Source organism: Hypanus sabinus, chromosome 26 (genome assembly GCF_030144855.1).
Source record: "Hypanus sabinus isolate sHypSab1 chromosome 26, sHypSab1.hap1, whole genome shotgun sequence".
NCBI lineage: Eukaryota > Metazoa > Chordata > Chondrichthyes > Myliobatiformes > Dasyatidae > Hypanus > Hypanus sabinus.
Window position 1 is genome coordinate 7062993 of NC_082731.1, and position 21925 is coordinate 7084917.

The 21925-nt window shown below is 48.8% G+C and overlaps 1 protein-coding gene across 2 annotated transcripts in view; it reads left to right on the forward strand.

Annotated features, from left to right (window-relative positions):
* LOC132381815 (kinesin light chain 1-like) overlaps positions 1-21925 on the forward strand; it is a 133044-nt gene that overhangs the window by 17586 nt on the left and 93533 nt on the right. Inside the window, exon 3 of one of the 2 annotated variants that reach the window (XM_059951422.1) lies at positions 14102-14134. The exons of the other annotated variant lie outside the window; for it this stretch is intronic. The gene's annotated coding sequence lies outside the window, so the exon portion shown is untranslated. The remainder of the gene's footprint in view (positions 1-14101; positions 14135-21925) is intronic. 2 annotated transcript variants of the gene reach the window in all.

The window sequence follows — 21925 nt, forward strand, 5'->3', positions numbered from 1 at the left end:
TTAAAAAAAACTTACATCTGACATTCCCCTTATGCTTTCTGCCAGTCACCTTAAAATGATACCCCTTTGTATCAGCCACTTCTGCCCTGGGAAAAAGTGTCTGGCTATCTACTCAATCTATGCGTCTTGTCATCTTGCACACACTTTGATCTAGTTGCCTCTCATCCTCCTTTGCTCCAGAGAGTAAAGCTAATATTAGCTTCCTCAACCTATCCTCTTGAGACATGTTGTCTAATCCAGGTACATTCCTGTTGAATCTCCTCTGCATTCCTCTATCATACCACCAGAACTGAATGCAGTATTCCAAGTATGATCTAACCAAGTGTAGTAATAGGCATGTGCAAGGAAGTTAGTTTCAGGAGTATAGGAAGATGAGCAGGGGAGTGAATGGGCAGGTGGAAGTACATGGCTATGACAGACTGAAGAGCCTCCTGTGCTAGTAAGTAAGTGTACTGAAGAAGGTGATCTCCTTCCTGCTCCTCAAACTTCTCCCCAATTCCCCATCAATCCTTGAGTTTTGTTTGGTACAAAGCTTTTATATGTAACACACAAAATGCTGGAGGAATGCAGCAAATCAGACGATGTCTATGGAGAGAAATAAATAGTCAACATTATAGAAACATAGAAAACCTACAGCATAATACAGGCCCTTTGGCCCACAAAGCTGTGCCAAAAATGTCCTTACCATAGAAATTACCTAAGGTTACCCATAGCCCTCTATTTTTCTAAGCTCCGTCTACCTATCAGGAATCTCTTAGAAGACCCTATTATATCTGCTTCCACCACCATCGCTGGCAGCCCATTCCATACACTCACCCCTTTCTGCGTAAAATGCTTACCCTGACACCTCCTCTGAACCTGCTTCCAAGCACCTTAAAACTGTGCCCTGTCGTGCTAACTATTTCAGCTTTGGGAAAAAGCCTCTGACTATCCACACGATCAATGCCTCTCATCATTTTACATACCTCTATCAGGTCACCTCTCATCCTCTGTCACTCCAACGAGAAAGGGTTGAGTTCACTCAAACTATTCTCATAAGGCATGCTCCCCAAATCCCGACAACATCCTTCTAAATCTCCTCTGAACCCTTTCTGTGGATTCCACATCCTTCTTGTAGTGAGGTGACCAGAACTGAGCGCAGCACTCCAAGTGGGGTCTGACCAGGGTCCTATATAGCTGCAACATTACCTCTCAGCTCCTAAACTTAATCTCATGATTGATGAAGGCCAATGCACCATACGCCTTCTTAACCACAAAGTCAATCTGCGCAGCAGCTTTGAGTGTCCTATGGACTTAGACCCCAAGATGTGAAAGAGTGAACAGTAAACGGTTAATCTTACTGGGATCGCGCCTCATTGACCAGTTTATACTTGGTGTTTAGTTCAGAGTTTACACCTGTGCAAGAACACTACACTGAAAAGGCGGCATTACCAGCTGTTTCAAGTGCTACAATGGCATCACGATCCAGCGTCAAGTTGTTGCCATCCAGCGCCAGGAGCAGTAGGGCATCAACAAATAAGACTGCCCATGCAAGAGTTAAAGCAGAAGCCGCTAAGGTCCAAGCGTCATATGCTGAACAGGAAGCAAAATTGAAAATGGAAGCAGCTGCCAGAGAAGCCGAAAACCAGTTGGAAAAGGTAAGGATAGAGTCAGAGTTAGAAGTGCTGATGCTACACCGAGAAGCCGAAGCTGCCAGGGTGGAAGAAGAAATACGTGTTCTGGAAGAAGTAAAATCTACTTCAGAAAGGACCAGATTGGAATGCACAAGCGACTACGTCCGATCTCAGACGGACTTGAAGAGTCGTTCTTCCTCTCCATACATATATGCTAACATCCCATTTCATGAGGAGTCAAAGAGAAGTCCAATTGCATCTCATCCATCTGAGGAAGACAATTTAACCTTGCAACTGCGACAAATTCAAGAATGAAAGGGCTGATGACAAATACTTCTCGACACCAAGCTTACCAGCTTTGGCAAGAGAAGAGGTAAAGGCTGAATTCAGAACAGCAAATCCCATAACAAATGTACACCCTCAGTCATATCCCTCTGACATATTCCCCCAGCCAGCATGCCACTTGCAGCTGAACCCATGGCACAGTATTTAGCACGACGAGATCTCATCACTTCAGGACTATACCAGTTTGCCGATAAGCCTGAAAATTACCATGCATGGTACTCCTCATTCGCCAGTGCTATCCAAGGAGTCTAGCTCGGAGCAACCCAAGAGTTGGATCTTATGATAAAATGACTGGGAAAAGAATCATGGGAACAGGTGAGACGCATACGTTCAGTGTACATCAACAACCCCAAGCTAGCCTTACGCAAAGCATTGGAGAGACTTCGGGGGTGCTATGCGGCCCCTGAAGTTATTGAAACGGCACTATACCGATGTCTGGAAAATTTTCCTAAGGTGTCAGCCAAAGACCACACTAAGCTAAGAGAGCTCGGAGATTGAAGGCGCTAAAGAAGATGGCTATTTAACTGGCCTGTCATATTTAGATACTTCATATGGAATTAGACCAATCGTGGACAAACTTCCATTTGGGCTGCAGGAAAGGTGGGTGTCTGTTGGCTCAGAGTACAAGGAAAAGAACGATGGTCGATTCCCTCCCTTTGAGTATTTCACTAGGTTTGTGTGCAAGGAGGCAAAGAATCAAAAGAAGAATCGAAGAAGCTTCATGAGTCAAGGTAGCAGTACAATTCACACCAAGCCAGTCAAATCCACTTCAAATAATTTTAACATCAATAAACCTGTCTCAGTGCGTAAAACTAAAGTCTCTATAACTAACAATGACCCTAGCAAGAATTGTCTATTGCACAACAAACCCCACCCCCTCAAAAATGCAGAACGTTTAGGAAAAAAACCCTTGAAGAGAGAATGGCCCTTTTCAAGGAGAAAAAAATGTTTTAAATGCTGTTCCTCTACCTCTCACCTTGCTAGAGAGTGTACGATCCCCGTGAAGTGCTCGGAATGTAATAGCACTAATCACGACGGGGCCATGCACTCCGGCCCGTTACCCCAAACTGGCAAAGCTCCTTCACCCTCACAACAGGATGGTGGGGAGGGAGAGGCTCACTCCGGGACAACTGTTGTCAGCTCGAGCTGTACAGAAGTTTGCGGTCAAGCTCAGTCAAGCCGTTCTTGTTCAAAGATCTGCCTCACTAAGGTATACCCTAAGGGAGCCAAAGACAAGCCCATCAAAGCCTATGTAATTCTGGACGACCAGAGCAATCGCTCACTAGTCAGACCAGAGTTCTTTGACTAGTTCAACATTGAGAGTAATCAGTTCCCATACTACCTTAGAACTTGCTCAGGCAACGTGGAAACTCATGGAAGGAAGGTAGAAGGCTTCCAGCTCGAGTCCCTGGATGGTAAAGTTGTCATCTGTCTCCCTCCACTCTTGGAGTGCAATGAAATTTTGAATAACCGCACTGAGATCCCGATGCCAAGTGCTGTGCGACACCAGCCACATCTCCACCATGTCGCCAAGCACATCCCAGAACCGGATCCAAAAGCAGAAATACTCCTGCTACTAGGAAGAGACGTTCTCCACCAGGTGCACAAGGTTAGGCAGCAGGTCAATGGACCACACGACGCCCCCTTTGCGCAACGCCTGGATCTGGGCTGGGTGGTGATAGGAGAGGTGTGCCTTGGCAATGTACACAAACCGACAGTTAACACACTCAAGACCAATGTGCTAAGAGTGTCCGCCGTTCAATTTTTCAACCCTGCACAAGTTTCATGTGTATCAAGGAAGCACGACAAGGCTTTAACAAATGTAAAGTAACCAACAAGACGCTGGGACAGTCAGTCTTCACTCAAACTGAGCATGATAATAAACTTGCTCCATCAGCACAAGATGCCATCTTCTTAAAAATAATGGACACCAAGGTCTTTAGAGACAAAGCAAATAATTGGGTTGCCCCACTACCTTTCAGAGGACCATGCCAGCGCTTGGCAAACAACAAAGAGCAGGCAGTCAAGCGGTTTATGTCCTTGCAAAAAACCCTGAAAAGGAAACCTGAGATGCAGCAACAATACATAGCATTTATGGAGAAGATCTTCGCTAATGGACATGCTGAAGTAGCACCGCCACTGAGAGAAGGCAAGGAGTGCGGGTACCTCCCAACGTTTAGGGTTTACCACCCACAAAAGCCCAATCAGATCAGGGTGGTCTTTGACTCCAGTGCTCAGTGCGCTGGTATCTCCCTTAATGACGTGCTCCTCACAGGCCCTGACCTCAACAATACCCTTCACGGGGTCCTCCTGCGCTTCCAGAAGGAGAAGGTTGCAATCTTAGCGGACATTCAGCAGATGTTCCATTGCTTCTTAGTACAGGAGGACCATCGCAATTTCCTTCATTTCTTATGGCACAAAGACAATGACATTAACAAGGAAGTCATTGAGTACCGGATGAAAGTCCATGTTTTCGGCAATAGTCCATCACCTGCCGTAGCCATCTGTGGGCTGCGAAGAGCCATCAGAGGAGCCATCATGCACAGGAGCATGGCGATGACACCGTTAAGTTTGTAGAAAGGCACTTCTATGTCGACGACGGCTTGATATTGCTCCAGAAAGAAGACGAAGCAATTGATCTGCTCCGATGAACACAAGCCTCACTCGCTGAGTCAAACCTCCGCTTGCACAAGTTCGATTCAAACTGTCAGGCAGTAATGGAGGCTTTTCCAGATGATGACTGTGCTCCAGCAATTAAAGACCTAGATCTAGATGGAGAAACCATTCCCACACAGAGGAGTTTGGGCCTCCTTTGGGAGATTACGACTGACACATTCACATTCTCCATGCCGACCATGATCAAGCCATTCACCCACCGTGGAGTTCTCTCCACTGTCAACAGTGATTTCGATCCTTTGGGTCTGCTGGCGCCGGTTATGATCCAGGGAAGAGTCCTTTTCAGAGACTTTTCAGAGAACTTACCTCTGAGCTCTCTGACTGGGATACTCCCCTACCTGAAAACAAGCTAAGCAAATGGGAGGCTTGGAGAGATTCACTTCAAGATCTAAAACAGCTTCATATCCGACGTAGGTACACTGTGAATTGTGTGTTTTTTTGGATGCGTCTACCAAGGCCATCGGTGCTGTGGCTTACTTGAAAGTAGTCGGGAAGGATGGTCAAGTTGAAGTAGGATTTGTAACTGGTCAGGCGAAACTCACTCCTCAGTCCGAGCCGACAATTCCAAGGCTTGAACTGTGCGCAGCTGTCCTGGCCGTGGAAATGGCGGATCTTATCCAGGACGAGCTAGACCGAGACCTGGACGATATCAAGTTCTACACAGATAGCAAAGTAGTGCTTGGTTATATTTATAATGAATCAAAATGTTTCTACGTTCATAATAGAGTTCAATGTATTCACCTGTCATCAAAGCCTGAACAATTCCATTATGAACATACAGAGGATAACCCTGCAGATCATGCCTCGAGATCCTTACCTGCATCCCGTCTGGTGCAGACATCCTGGTTCACCAGACCCCCCCTTTCTGTATCAGCCACCAACAGAAAAAACGCAAACAAGCAAGACATTTGAGCTGAGCGAACCCGAAAGAGACTCGGAAATTCGGCTGCAAATACAAACAGGGGTCACCTACCTCGAAGAATCAATACGTACTAACGAATGCTTTCAGTGGTTCTCCATTTTGAATTCTTTAGTGAGAGGACTTGTATTCCTCATTCACCTGGCCAGATCTCACAAACACTCATCTGGAAATAGTAAATGCAAGGGATGACACAAATGTAACTTACCTCATACTGCTGGCCAATGGCCAGAATCGCTGCCACATTCCCTAGCAGGGATGGACATGTCAGGGAGGTTGAGTTGAAAACTTCTGACCAAGGTGTTGTGAAAACTTACCAAAGGCCAGTTGCAAAAGTCATTCTACTTCTACCTAAGGACTGATTTAGAGACTGAAGTTTTGTATTATGTTCATAGTGACCTTACGAAGGTCAGGCGGGGAGTGTGTTGCCCTTAAGACATTCATTTTGTTTATTATATTTTTGCTTTAGTAATTCGTTTGTAATCGTTTTCTAGTTAAGGTTGTTGAAAGTAAATTCGTTGTCTATGATATATCGTGGCATGCAATGACGTCACACCCGGTTTCGCCGCGTCTTGTGGGAAAATACTGGTTTGGAGAAACGGGAAGGAGGGGGTTGTGTGTGCAGGATCAGCGCGAGAAAAGTTTTCTTTCTACGCACTAGAAACATCAGTGAAGCATCGCCTTTTCACCATACGTTGATGTGGAAGAGTGAACAGTAAACGGTTAATCTTACTGGGATCGCACCACATTGACCGGTTTATACTTGGTGTTTAGTTCAGAGTTTACACCTGTGCAAGAACACTACAATCCCTCTGATCCTCCACACTGCCAAGGGTCTTACCATTAATACTATATTCTGCCATCATATTTGACCTACCAAAATGAACCACCTCAAACTTATCTGGGTTGAACTCCATCTGCCACTTCTCAGCCCAGTTTTGCATCCTATGAATGTCTCACTGTAGCCTCTAACAGCCCTCCAAACTATCCACAACACATCCAACCTCTGTGTCATCAGCAAATTTACTAACCCATCCCTCCACTTCCTCATCCAGGTCATTTATAAAAATCACAAAGAGTTGGGGTCCCAGAACAGAGCCCTGAGGCACACCACTGGTCACCGACATCCAAGGAGAATATGACCTGTCTACAACCACTCTTTGCCTTCTGTGGGCAAGCCAATTCTGGATCCAGAAAGTAATGTCCCCTTAGATCCCATGCCTCCTTACTTTCTCAATAAGCCTTGCATGGGCTACCATATCAAATGCCTTACTGAAATCCGTATACACTGCATCTACTGCTCTGCCTCCATCAACATGTTTATTCACATCCTCAAAAAATACAGTCAGGCTCGTAAGGCACGACCTGCCTTTGACAAATTTGTGCTGACTATTCGTAGTCATATTATGCCTCTCCAAATGTTCATAATTCCTTCCTCTCAGGATCTTTTCCATCAACTTATCAACCACTGATGTAAGACTCACTGGTCTATAATTTCCTGGGCTATCTCTATTCCCTTTCTTGAATAAGGGAACAACATATGCAACCCTCCAATCCTCCGGAACCTCACCCATCCCCATTAATGATGCAAAGATCAAAAGATCATCGCCAGAGGCTCAGCAATCTCCTCCCTCGCCTCCCACAATCGCCTGGGGTACATCTCATCTGGTCCCAGTGACTTTTCCAATGATGCTTTCCAAAAGCTCCAGCACATCCCCTTTCTTAATATCTACATGCTCAAGCTTTTCAGTCTGCTGTAAGTCATCCCTACAATCGCCAAGATCCTTTTCCATAGTGAATACTGAAGCAAAGTACCTCTGCTATCTCCTCCGGTTCCATACAAACTTTTCCACTGTCACACTTGATTGGTTGTATTTTCTCACGTCTTATGGGCTGAGACCCTTCAGGACTGCATTTTTGTCCTAATGAAGGGTGACTGCCAAAATGTCAACTGTCTATTCCTCTCCATAGGTGCTGCCTGACCTCCTGCATTTTGTGTTGTGCTGGATTTCCAGAGACAGGGATTGAACCCAAGTCACTGGTGTTGTAATAGCATTACTTTTGATGACCAGCTTAGCTGGCAAGTGTAGGTGCCAGCAACATTGGTCCTTCTGTCCAGAAACTGGTAAAACCAGTATTGTGCCTGTCCTATTGTTTTACAAGTTCCTACTTCATTTTGTTTCAATAATATTTGCTGAGGGTAGCCTAGTATATGAATTTTGAAACTGAGCCAGATCATGCCTGCCGAGTGTTTGTAACTACGAAGGTTAATTGCATAGTGAGGACTTTCCAACCAGGTGTTCAATTCAGAGCACATCTGCCTGTTCAGCAGGTGTTAACAATGTAGATCTTCAATGTACCCAACTCTGAATATTAACCAACAGTCTACTATCTAACAATACCACTAGCCACATCAAAATGGCCTCTGTGTTAGCCTGTGTCAAGTAAGTCTAAAGCCAGTGCATTCTCAGAAATATTCAGAGCCATGTTAATGTGTCTACATGTCACAAGCCCCAATATAACAAAAAAAAATTGCTCAGTGTTAGGCAAGTTATCTCTTTCTGCGTTTTTTGATCAGCGTCAGAATGATTTTCATAATTCTTTAAAAACTTTGTTTTAAACTGCTTACAGTTGTCACAGTAGCTGCTATGGGAAAGGATAATTGAGCTGGGATGAAGGCAGCATCATTTCTGGATAGCTCGAACAGTGGCTCAATGATATACAAGTTTTATTTGAGTTGTTGCATTTTGAGCTAAATACACAAAGTGCTGGAGGAACTTAGCAGGTCATGTTTCCTCTAGGTAACTTCCAACTTGACTGCAGGAACATCGATTTCTCTCATGTCTGGTAATATCTCATAGTTCAAAGTAAATATATTTTCAAAGTATGTATACCATATACAACCTTGAGATTCATCTTTGTGCAGGCAATGAAGAAACACATTAGAATCCAAGAAAAACCCACACAACAAAGACCGACAAACATCCACTGTGCAAAACATGAACAAATCATGCCATACACAGAGCATGAACTGCAGAGTCCCAGCATCCACAGCCATGGAGCCAGGCCAGTGCTGAGCCAAGTGAAGCTAGGCCAGCCCGATGGCTGCAGACTACACTGCAGAGTCCATTCAGTGCTGAAGCGAGTAAAACTGGTCTGGGAGCCCGATGACTGCAGACTGCAGAGTCCATTCAGTGCTGAGGAGAGTGAAACTGGTCCGGGAGCCCGATGACTACAGACTACACTGCAGAGTCCATTCAGTGCTGAGGGGAGTGAAACTGGTCCGGGAGCCCGATGACTGCAGACTACACTGCAGAGTCCATTCAGTGCTGAGGGGAGTGAAACTGGTCCGGGAGCCTGATGACTATAGACTGCAGAGTCCATTCAGTGCTGAGGGGAGTGTAACTGGTCTGGGAGCCCGATGACTACAGACTACACTGCTGAGTCCATTCAGTGCTGAGGGGAGTGTAACTGGTCCGGGAGCCCGATGACTACAGACTACACTGCTGAGTCCATTCAGTGCTGAGGGGAGTGTAACTGGTCTGGGAGACCGATGACTATAGACTGCAGAGTCCATTCAGTGCTGAGGGGAGTGAAACTGGTCTGGGAGCCCGATGACTACTGACTGCAGAGTCCATTCAGTGCTGAGGGGAGTGTAACTGTTCCGGGAGCCCGATGACTACAGACTACACTGCTGAGTCCATTCAGTGCTGAGGGGAGTGAAACTGGTCTGGGAGCCCGATGACTACAGACTACACTGCAGAGTCCATTCAGTGCTGAGGGGAGTGAAACTGGTCCGGGAGCCTGATGACTGCAGACTGCAGAGTCCATTCAGTGCTGAGGGGAGTGAAACTGGTCCGGGAGCCCGATGACTATAGACTGCAGAGTCCATTCAGTGCTGAGGGGAGTGAAACTGGTCTGGGAGCCCGATGACTACAGACTACACTGCAGAGTCCATTCAGTGCTGAGGGGAGTGAAACTGGTCCGGGAGCCTGATGACTGCAGACTGCAGAGTCCATTCAATGCTGAGGGGAGTGAAACTGGTCCGGGAGCCCGATGACTACAGACTACTCTGCTGAGTCCATCCAGTGCTGAGGGGAGTGAAACTGGTCCGGGAGCCCGAAGACTACAGACTGCAGAGTCCATTCAGTGCTGAGGGGAGTGAAACTGGTCCGGGAGCCCGATGACTATAGACTACACTGCTGAGTCCATTCAGTGCTGAGGGGAGTGAAACTGGTCTGAGAGCCCGATGACCACAGACTACACTGCAGAGTCCATTCAGTGCTGAGGGGAGTGAAACTGGTCCGGGAGCTCGATGACTATAGACTGCAGAGTCCATTCAGTGCTGAGGGGAGTGTAACTGGTCTGGGAGCCCGATGACTTCAGACTACACTGCTGAGTCCATTCAGTGCTGAGGGGAGTGTAACTGGTCTGGGAGCCCGATGACTATAGACTGCAGAGTCCATTCAGTGCTGAGGGGAGTGTAACTGGTCTGGGAGCCCGATGACTATAGACTACACTGCTGAGGCCATTCAGTGCTGAGGGGAGTGTAACTGGTCTGGGAGCCCGATGACTACAGACTACACTGCAGAGTCCATTCAATGCTGAAGCGAGTAAAACTGGTCTGGGAGCCTGATGACTGCAGACTGCAGAGTCCATTCAGTGCTGAGGGGAGTGAAACTGGTCTGGGAGCCCGATGACTACAGACTACACTGCTGAGGCCATTCAGTGCTGAGGGGAGTGTAACTGGTCTGGGAGCCCGATGACTACAGACTACACTGCTGAGTCCATTCAGTGCTGAGGGGAGTGTAACTGGTCTGGGAGCCCGATGACTATAGACTGCAGAGTCCATTCAGTGCTGAGGGGAGTGAAACTGGTCTGGGAGCCCGATGTCTATAGACTACACTGCAGAGTCCATTCAGTGCTGAGGGGAGTGTAACTGGTCTGGGAGCCCGATGACTATAGACTACACTGCAGAGTCCATTCAGTGCTGAGGGGAGTGTAACTGGTCTGGGAGACCGATGGCTATAGACTGCAGAGTCCATTCAGTGCTGAGGGGAGTGTAACTGGTCTGGTAGCCCGCTGACTATAGACTACACTGCTGAGTCCATTCAGTGCTGAGGGGAGTGAAACTGGTCCGGGAGCCCGATGACCACAGACTGCAGAGTCCATTCAGTGCTGAGGGGAGTGTAACTGGTCTGGTAGCCCGATGACTATAGACTACACTGCTGAGTCCATTCAGTGCTGAGGGGAGTGAAACTGGTCTGGGAGCCCGATGACTATAGACTACACTGCAGAGTCCATTCAGTGCTGAGGGGAGTGTAACTGGTCTGGTAGCCCGATGACTATAGACTACACTGCAGAGTCCATTCAGTGCTGAGGGGAGTGTAACTGGTCTGGTAGCCCGATGACTATAGACTACACTGCTGAGTCCATTCAGTGCTGAGGGGAGTGAAACTGGTCTGGGAGCCCGATGACTACATACTACACTGCAGAGTCCATTCAGTGCTGAGGGGAGTGAAACTGGTCTGGGAGCCCGATGACTACAGACTACACTGCTGAGTCCATTCAGTGCTGAGGGGAGTGAAACTGGTCTGGGAGCCCGATGACTATAGATTACACTGCAGAGTCCATTCAGTGCTGAGGGGAGTGAAACTGGTCCGGGAGCCCGATGACTACAGACTACACTGCTGAGTCCATTCAGTGCTGAGGGGAGTGAAACTGGTCTGGGAGCCCGATGACTATAGACTGCAGAGTCCATTCAGTGCTGAGGGGAGTGAAACTGGTCCGGGAGCCCGATGACTATAGACTGCAGAGTCCATTCAGTGCTGAGGGGAGTGTAACTGTTCCGGGAGCCCGATGACTACAGACTGCAGAGTCCATTCAGTGCTGAGGGGAGTGAAACTGGTCCGGGAGCCCGATGACTACAGACTGCACTGCAGAGTCCATTCAGTGCTGAGGGGAGTGAAACTGGTCTGGGAGCCCGATGACTATAGACTACACTGCAGAGTCCATTCAGTGCTGAGGGGAGTGAAACTGGTCCGGGAGCCCGATGACTACAGACTACACTGCAGAGTCCATTCAGTGCTGAGGGGAGTGAAACTGGTCTGGGAGCCCGATGACTATAGACTACACTGCTGAGTCCATTCAGTGCTGAGGGGAGTGTAACTGGTCCGGGAGCCCGATGACAACAGACTACACTGCAGAGTCCATTCAGTGCTGAGGGGAGTGTAACTGCTCCGGGAGCCCGATGACTGCAGACTACACTGCAGAGTCCATTCAGTGCTGAGGGGAGTGAAACTGGTCCGGGAGCCCGATGACTACAGACTACACTGCTGAGTCCATTCAGTGCTGAGGGGAGTGAAACTGGTCCGGGAGCCCGATGACTGCAGACTACACTGCAGAGTCCATTCAGTGCTGAGGGGAGTAAAACAGGTCCGGGAGCCCGATGACCACAGACTACACTGCAGAGTCCATTCAGTGCTGAGGGGAGTGTAACTGCTCCGGGAGCCCGATGACTGCAGACTACACTGCAGAGTCCATTCAGTGCTGAGGGGAGTGAAACTGGTCCGGGAGCCCGATGACTACAGACTACACTGCTGAGTCCATTCAGTGCTGAGGGGAGTGAAACTGGTCCGGGAGCCCGATGACTGCAGACTACACTGCAGAGTCCATTCAGTGCTGAGGGGAGTAAAACAGGTCCGGGAGCCCGATGACCACAGACTACACTGCAGAGTCCATTCAGTGCTGAGGGGAGTGAAACTGCTCCGGGAGCCCGATGACCACAGACTACACTGCAGAGTCCATTCAGTGCTGAGGGGAGTGTAACTGGTCTGGGAGCCCGATGACCACAGACTACACTGCAGAGTCCATTTAGTGCTGAGGGGAGTGTAACTGGTCTGGGAGCCCGATGACTATAGACTGCAGAGTCCATTCAGTGCTGAGGGGAGTGTAACTGGTCTGGTAGCCCGATGACTATAGACTACACTGCTGAGTCCATTCAGTGCTGAGGGGAGTGAAACTGGTCCGGGAGCCCGATGACCACAGACTGCAGAGTCCATTCAGTGCTGAGGGGAGTGTAACTGGTCCGGGAGCCCGATGACTATAGACTACACTGCTGAGTCCATTCAGTGCTGAGGGGAGTGAAACTGGTCCGGGAGCCCGATGACTATAGACTGCAGAGTCCATTCAGTGCTGAGGGGAGTGAAACTGGTCCGTGAGCCCGATGACTATAGACTACACTGCAGAGTCCATTCAGTGCTGAGGGGAGTGAAACTGGTCCTGGAGCCCGATGACCACAGACTATACTGCAGAGTCCATTCATTGCTGAGGGGAGTGTAACTGGTCTGGGAGCCCGATGACTACAGACTACACTGCAGAGTCCATTCAGTGCTGAGGGGATTGTAACTGGTCCGGGAGCCCGATGACCACAGACTACACTGCAGAGTCCATACAGTGTTGAGGCAAGTGAAACTGGTCCGGGAGCCCGATGACCACAGACTACACTGCTGAGTCCATTCAGTGCTGAGGGGAGTGAAACTGGTCCGGGAGCCCGATGACCACAGACTACACTGCAGAGTCCATACAGTGTTGAGGCAAGTGAAACTGGTCCGGGAGCCCGATGACTATAGACTGCAGAGTCCATTCAGTATTGAGGCAAGTGAAACTGGTCCGGGAGCCCGATGGCCACAGACTACACTGCAGAGTCCATACAGTGTTGAGGCAAGTGAAACTGGTTTGGGAGCCTGATGGCTGCGGGCCACATCCCAATCTCTGATTTTCCATTCCTCATTTCTGGTGACATTCACAGGATCATTCTGCTCTGAACCCTCTCCAATGCCAGCACATCCTTTCTTAGATATGCAGCTCAAATCCGAGCTGGCCAACAGCTTGCTCAACTACCAAAACCAAAACGTTAGCAGTTCCTTTCTTGGTTGACCTGTTGAGTTCCTCCAGCAGATTTTTTGTTTTTTGTTGCTAGTAATACATAGCTGCTGCTCACGTCTCCCCAAACAGACTCTTTACTCCCATTTGTAGGAAGGTCAGCAATCCCCTGGTGGGCGAAGGAAACACTTGAAAAACAATATCAAATTCAGCTGGAACGTGATCACACTACTGCTGTGGCTAGCTGCCGATATGGCATCAGACTTAGAAAGAATGGGTTAATTCTTCTGCCAGAACTTGAAAGTGTGAATGTGTAAAATATCCCAGTGATTTCATCATCAGTTTGGCCTGAAAGATTACTATTTTAATTTCTCGTTCCTCTCCAATGGCCAATAGACTGGCTGCACCCCAGGATTTGTAGAGCACATTGTTTCTGCAGCTGCTGGGATCTGATCATCTGTGTTGTCCCAGAGTTACACGTGAAGGCACACTAGATAAACAGGAAGGAAAGAAGCAAAGCAGTGACACGTCTTTTACATAGCCATTTCTAGAGAGATTACAATTTCTGAACAAGGCAATAGCAAATGTTAATGCTTCAAATCCTGTACATCTTTGTGAATGATATTCCTGATTACATTTGACATGCTGTCATCTCCATTCGCAGCTCGATCCTCTGGCTAAGGATTCTACCTCTGGGGTAAGTTCTACATGCAGGGAAGTTGAAAAGTGCATGAAATGGCATTCATTTCTCTGAAGAATTTGACAGCAGGGTTCGAAGTGCTGGATGAAAAAGTCTTGTTTGTGTGACCTTGCAAGGTGGAATTTCAGCTGAAAATTGCAACCAAATTCAAACTTATTTTCACAATACATTGAGAATTGACGACCAAAGAAGGCAGAGGTGGTTGTAAGTGCAGTGTATTTTGCCTGCAGGCTGTAAGTCAGTGGTGTTCTGGGACCCCTGCTCTTTGTGATTTTTATAAAGTACTTGGATGAGTAAGTGGAAGCATGTGATGGCTCTGGTCCTGTACTCAGAGAATAGGAGAATTGGCAGGGATCTAATTGAAATTGAATATTTAAAGGCCTAGATGGAGTTGATGAGGAAAGGATGCTTCCTATAATGAGAGGAGTCTAAGACCAGAGGGCACAGCTTCAGAGTAGAAGGATGTCCCTTTAGAACAGAGGCAAGCATGAATTTCTGGAGCTAGAGGGTGGTGAATTTGTGGAATTCATTGCCACAGATAGCTGTTGGAACCCAAGTCATTGGGTATATTTAAGACGGAGGTTGATGGATTCTTGATTAGTCGGGGTGTCAAAGGTTACAGGGAGAAGGCAGGAGAATCAGCCATGATGGAATAACAGGCTAAACTTGATGGACTGAATGGTCTAATTCTGCTCTTAGGTTTTATGTACATGGTCTTATGGGAGGATGGGTTACTGAGTTTGCAGATGACACAAAGATTGGTGGAGTTGTGGATAGTGTAGAAGGTTGCTGTAGGTTACAACGGGACACTGACAGGATGCAGAACTAGGCTGAGAGGTGGCAGATGGAGTTTAACATAGAAAAGTGTGAAGTGATTCACTTTGAAATGTCAAATTTGAAGGCAGATTGCAGGGTTAATGGCAGGATTCTTAGCAGTGTGAAGGAACAGAGAGATCTTGGGATCCATGTCCATAGATCCTTCAAAGTTGCTGTGCAACTTGATAGTGTTGTTAAGAAGGCGTGTTAGCCTTCCTGAGTCAAGAGCCATGATGTAATGTTGCAATTCTATAAATCTCTGGTTAGTCCACACATGGAAGATTATGTTCAGTCCCGGTCACCTCTTCATAGGAATGATGTGAAAGCTTTAGAGAGGGCACAGAGGAGATTTCAATAGGATGCTGCCTGGATTAGAGAGCATGTCTTATGAAGATAGGTTGAGCGAGCTAGGGATCTTTTTTTTGGAGCAAAGGAGGATGAGTCGTAACCTGATAGAGATGTACAAGAAGATGAGAGGCATAGATCGAGTAGCCGGAGACATTTTCCCAGGGCAGAAATGGCTATTGCAAGGGGCATAATTTTAAGATGATTGGAGGAAAGTATGGTGGGGGTGTCAAAAGTATGCTCTTTACAAAAAGAGTACTGCCAGGGTGGTGGTAGAGGCTAATACATTAGTAGCATTTAAGAAGCTCTTAGACAGGCACATGTCTGTAGGAGGGAAGGACTTGATTGATCTTAGAGTAGGTTAAAACGTTGGCTTAAAAATGTGGGGCAAGTGGCTTGAACTGTGATATGTAATATTCTATGTTCTAACTGCAGCCAAGCTCAAACTTATTTTCACGATATCTGCTGGATAGTAATGCCCAGCCATTGGAAAGCGATAATTCAGTAAGATCTAATCTGCTTTGCCTGCACCCAAGCTCTGAATTAGGGTTCAAAAATCCACAAGGCCATTAACCCAGTATGTTAGCTGAGTTTCCTTCCCTTATCTTCATAGCCTTTAAGTTCAGCTTTGTCTTCAAAAATATGGTGGTCAGAGTTTTAATCCTAGAACAGTACAGCATGGGAAACAGACCCCTTTAGTCCATCTGTTCAGTTTTGATGCTTTGCAGGGTAAATAAGGTGATGAGGATTCTTTATTCTGCATCAGATACCTCATACTGGCATTAAACTCTCAGGTATAACACAGCAATTGCTTAGTTAAAGTTCTGCCACAAATTTCTCAAGAGTGCCTTGTACCAGTGGGAATTTTATTTCCATTTTTCAGTTCAGTGCTGTCCAATTAGGAGTGGTTTTAAAACTGCAACAGACAAGGCTGCGTTTGAACTACTGTAAATCACAGGTAAAATCCAATGCATTAGCCATGACATTCTCAACCAGATCTCATTATTAAATCATAACTTATTTGTGATACCTTGAATCAATAGTATACTTCTCTCACACGAAGGTTGCCACCTTAAGTTGCTGAGGCATTAGTCAGACTGTACCTGGAGTATTGTGAGCAGTTTTGGGCCCCTCGTCTAAGAAAGGATCTGCTGGCATGGAGCGGTTCCAGAGGAGGGTCACAAGAATGATCCTGGGAATGAGGAGTGTTTGACGGCTCTGGGTCTGTAATTCACCGGAGTTTAGAAGAATGAGGGGGAATCTCGTTGAAACCTATCAAATATTAAAATGCTTAGATAGAGTGGATGTGAAAAGGATGTTCCTGTAGTGGGAGAGTCTAGGACCAGAGGCCAATCTTAGAAGGACATGCATTTAGAACAGATATGAGGAGGAATTTCTTTAGCCATAGGGTAGTAAATCTGTGGAATTCATTGCCACATACGGCTGTGAAGGCCATGACATTGAGTATATTTAAAGGGGTAGTTGATGGGATCTTAATTAGTAAGGTTGTCAAAAGTTACGAGGAGAAGGCAGGACTGTGGGGTTGAGAAGGATAATAAATCAGCAAGATGGAATGGCAGACAGACTCGATGGGCCAAGTGGGCTAATTTAGCTCCTATGTCTTATGGTGTTATGGCCTTAAACGTAACACCCACTGTTTAAATGGTTGCCTGGTACTAAATCTGAGCTGACCATTCAACTTGCAACAACTGAGTTCTGGAGTGGTCTCAAGCTCATGGACTACAGATTCATCTATTTGATTCAAGCCTTGGATTTGGTGGGTGTGGATAAGTGCTGCCACCCTCAAAATAGAAACTTCTCCAAAATGTGCTTGCAGTAGAAGTCCCGGTAGGAATCTTTCCAGAGAGGTGGAGTGAGCCACTCACACTAAAGCTTTGATAGCTCATCAAGATGTTCACCTGACCTAATGCTGCTAATGATTGCAGAAGATTTTGGTATGTCACTGATGCACCATCAATAACTCTCCGAGACGTGAGGCAAGATAAAGGCTTTTATTGGTCAGAAGAAAGAGCAAGCAGCAATTGACCACCATACTACATCCTGGAGACTGAAGCCAGGGCTCAGGCCCCACTCGCCTTAATACCGGGGTCCGTGGGAGGGGCCACAGGAGGAGTCAGCAGGGGGCGCGTCCAGACAGGTATATGTATATACATTCACCCCCCCCCCTTTGTTTTAAAAGAGAGTCCCCATGGGGCGAAGTTTCTTACAAGTATATTTACAGGTTAAGTCTATCAGGTGGTCGAATCAGTCGCTGCGATCTACGTTGCATCGGCTGTGATTGCACAGGTGCCGGTGGTGATTGCACCGGAGATGGAAGTTGTGCTGGTTCTGGCCTAACTGGAGGTGTCAGCCCACTAGGTGTCAGTGATCCCTCATGTGTGTGCAAGGCACCTGGTATATGCACGTGCGAGACGCCCGGTATAGGAGTGTCGTGAGGAGTCTGTGTAGGGCTCGGTGTCACCTCGGGTACAGAGTTCATAGTTACCGTGGAGTACTCGGGGTAGTGGTCTGCTGCTCCTGCGGGCGCCAGGTCGCGGACGGAGACCGTGTCCTCCCGCCCATCAGGTAAGATCACGTAGGCATACTGGGGGTTCGCATGTAGAAGGAGAACCCGCTCGACCAGTGGGGAGTATTTATTGCTCCTCACATGCTTCCGGAGCAGCACTGGCCCTGGGGATGTCAGCCAAGCCGGTAGGGTGGTCCCAGTGGCAGACTTCCTGGGAAAAGAAAATAGGCGTTAGTGAGGGGTGGCATTGGTGGATGTACATAACAGGGAGCAGATAGAGTGGAGTGCCTCAGGGAGGACCTCCTGCCATCGAGAGACTGGCATCCCTTTTGACTTAAGGGCTAAAAGTGTGGCCTTCCACACTGTGGCATTCTCCCTCTCCACCTGTTCCATTTCCCCGGGGATTATAGCTCGTGGTCCGACTAGTAGCAATGCCCCTAGCCAGCAGGTACCGGCGCAGCTCATCACTCATAAAGGAGGACACTCTATCACTGTAGATATCTGAACAGAGTGAAGAGCTGGCACAGGGCTTTTATGACAGACGTGGCAGTGGTGTCGGGGCAGGGGATGGCAAAGGGGAACCGCGAGTACTCGTCGATAATATTGAGAAAGTAGACATTGTGGTCGGTGAAGGGAAGGGGGCCCTTAAAGTCAACACTCAGTCACTCAAAGGGACGGGTGGCCTTGACAAGTTGCGCCGTGTCAGGACGGTAGAAGTGCGGTTTGCACTCAGCACAGACTTGGCAGTCCCTGGTCATCGTCCTGATGTCCTCAAGGGAGTACGGCAGGTTCCGGGCTTCCATGAAATGGTAAAATTGGGTGACCCCCGGGTGGCAAAGATGTGCGTGGAGGGCGTATAGTTGGTCGAGCTGTGCGCTGGCACACGCTCCCCGGGATAGGGCATCGGGGGCTCATTGAGCCTTCCAGACAGGTACAGGATATCATAGTTGTAGGTGGAGTTCTATTCTCCAACACAAAATTTTATCATTTTTGATTTTGCCCCGCTGTTGGTTGGTGAACATGAACGCAACTGAGCGCTGGTTGGTCAGCAAGGTGAACTTTTTGCCGGCGAGGTAGTGCCTCCAGTGCCTAATAGCTTCCACTATGGTCTGGGCTTCTTTCTCCACCGCAGAGTGCCGGATTTCAGGGCCTTGAAAGGTACGAGAAAAGGATGCTACTGGCCTTCCTGCCTGATTGAGGGTAGCAGCCAGCGCGAAATCGAAGGCATCACTCTCTACTTGGAAGGGAATGGTCTCGTCCACTGCAAGCATCGTTGCTTTGGCAATGTCCCCTTTAATGCGGCTGAAGGCCGCACAGGCCTCGGCAGAGAGGGGAAATGTGGTAGACTTGATCGGGGGCAGGCCTTGTCTGCGTAATGGGGGACCCATTGGGCGTAATAGGAAAAGAAACCCAGGCACCGTCTGAGGGCTTTGAGGGTGGTGGGAAGAGGGAGTTCTAACAGGGGGCGCATACGGTCGGGATCAGGGCCAATGACCCCGTTCTCCACGACATACCCAAGGATAGCAAGTCAGGTGATTCCAAACACACACTTGTTCCTGTTATAAGTAAGGTTCAGGGCTTTGGCCACTTGGAAGAATCGTTGGAGGTTGGCGTTGTGATCCGACCAGTCGTGACCACAGATGGTGATGTTATCCAGATAGGGGAATGTGGCCTTCAGTTGGCACTGGTCCACCATCCGGTCCATTTCCCTCTGGAAGACAGAGACACCATTTGTGACATCGAAGGGGACGTGCAGGAAGTGATAGAGCCTGCCACCCGCCTCGAAGGCAGTGTAGGGGCGGTCCTCTGGGCGGATGGGGAGCTGGTGATAAGTGGATTTCAGATCAATGGTCGAGTACACCTTATACTGAGCAATCTGGTTGACCATATCCGCGATGCGGGGTAGGGGGTATGCGTCAAGCTGCCTGAACCTATTGATGGCCTGGCTATAGTCCACGACCATCCTATTTTTCTGCCCGGTCCGAACAACAACCACCTGGGCCCTCCAAAGACTTGTGCTTGGCTCAATGATCCCCTCCCTGAGCAGCCGCTGCACCTCCGACTGAATGAAGGCCCTGTCCCCCGCACTGTACCTCTTGCTTTTAGTTGCCACAGGTTTACAGTCGGGGGTCAAGTTGGCGAACAGCGGTGGGGGAGGGATCTTGAGGGTGAAGAGGCTGCAAGTGGTGTCAGTAGCTCAGCTGTCGGCATGGTGCTGGGTGGGATGTGGGTCGGTGTGTGTGTGTGGTCAGTAGCGGGGTATATGACGAAGTCCCACAAAACTGAGGATTCCTGACAGTGAGTGGTGGGAGGGGCCCGTCATATGCCATAGTCACACTTTTGAGGTGGCTCTGGAAGTCCAGCCCCAGTAGCACAGGTGCGTACAGTTGAGGCATGACCAGTAGTGCAAAGTTCCGATATTCTGTGCCCTGCACCACCAATGTCACTACACAACCCACAAGGATGTCTGTGGAATGCGACCCAGAAGCCATGGTGACCCTCTGGCTTACCGGCCGTGTCACGAGTCCGCAGCGTTGCACCGTGTCCGGGTCAATAAAACTCTCAGTGCTGCCCATGTCAAACAGGCAGCTAGTCCTGTGCCCCTCCACCAGGATGTCCATCATTGACCTTGCAAGCTAAAGTAGGGCACTTTGGTCGAGGGTTACGGAGGCCAGAGTTGAACCGCCGTCTTAGTGCCCGGTAAGCACCGGTGGGTCGGGGGCAGGGCGAGGTGGCGCCGACAAAGATGGCCGCCCCCATGTCTCGCACGAGGCGGGCAGGCATGATGGCGATGACCAAGATGGCGACCCCCATGCCTCACACGCAGCGCTGCCTGACCCCGCTCGTGGTTCAGACTTACAGACCTTGGCGAAATGGCCCTTCTTCCCGCAGCTGGAGCAGGTCGCTTCTTGGGCCGGACAGCGTTTTCGGGGGTGCTTTTTGAGTCCGCAGAAGTAACACTGCATGGACTTGCAACTGGCAGCCACTGTGGTCGGTTTCAGGGAGTTCGTGGACTTGCGACTGGCAGCGGCGGTAGTGAATTCCGGCGGGGGATCGCGCGGCTGGACAGCGTCAGTGTTGTGCAGAGCAGCCTCCAGCGTGTCGGCCGTCTTGATCGCCGAGCGTAAGGTAAGATCGGCATTTTCCAGCAGCTGCTGGCGCACGTACACTGACCTGATCCCCGTAATGAGAGCGTCTCGTACTAGCAGCTCCGCATGTTGTTCCGCCGTCAGTCCTCTGCAGTCGCAGGTTCGCACGAGTGACTGTAGGGCTCGGAGAAACTCCCCACTCGACTCGCCGGGTCGCTGTCGCCGCGTCGCTAAGCGATGTCTTGTGTAGACGGTGTTCACCGGCCGTAGGTACTGTCTTTTGAGGGCGTCCAGTGCCCCTTGGTAGGTCGGTAGGTCTCTGATAAGGGAGAATACTTTCAGACTTACTCTGGATAGTAGTATTTTGTGCATTGTGGCAGGCTCAGTCACTGGAATCACTTCCAAGTATGGTTGGAAGCATGCAAGCCAGAGTTCAAAGGCAAGAGCTGCTTCTGGGGCTTGGGGGTCCAAGTCTAATTTTTCCAGATGTAAAATACTTTCCATGATTTAAAACTTCCAGCCGGTAAAATTGATGCACCATCAATAACTCTCGGAGATGTGAGGCAAGATACAGGCTTTTATTGGCTGGAAGAAAGAACAAGCAGCAATTGACCACCACACTGCATCCTGGAGACTGAGACTGGGGCTCAGGCTCCAATCGCCTTTATACCGGGGTCTGTGGGAGGAGTCACGGTCAGTGGGAGGGGCCACAGGAGCATTCAGCGAGGTGGGGGGGGGGGAGTGGTGCGTGTCCAGACAGGTATATGTAGTTCACCACAGTCACTCGCAAGTTTCTACAGATATACGATGGAGAGCATTCTGACTGTATGGAGGGGGCATTGCACAGGATTGGAAAAAGCTGCAGAGGGATACAAACTCAGCCAGGTCCATCGTTGGCAGTAGCCTCCCCAGAATCAAGGACATCTTCAAAGGGCGATGCCTCAAAAAGGCAGCACCAATCATTAAGGATGTTCATCGCCCATGACAATGCTCTCTTCTTATTACTACCAT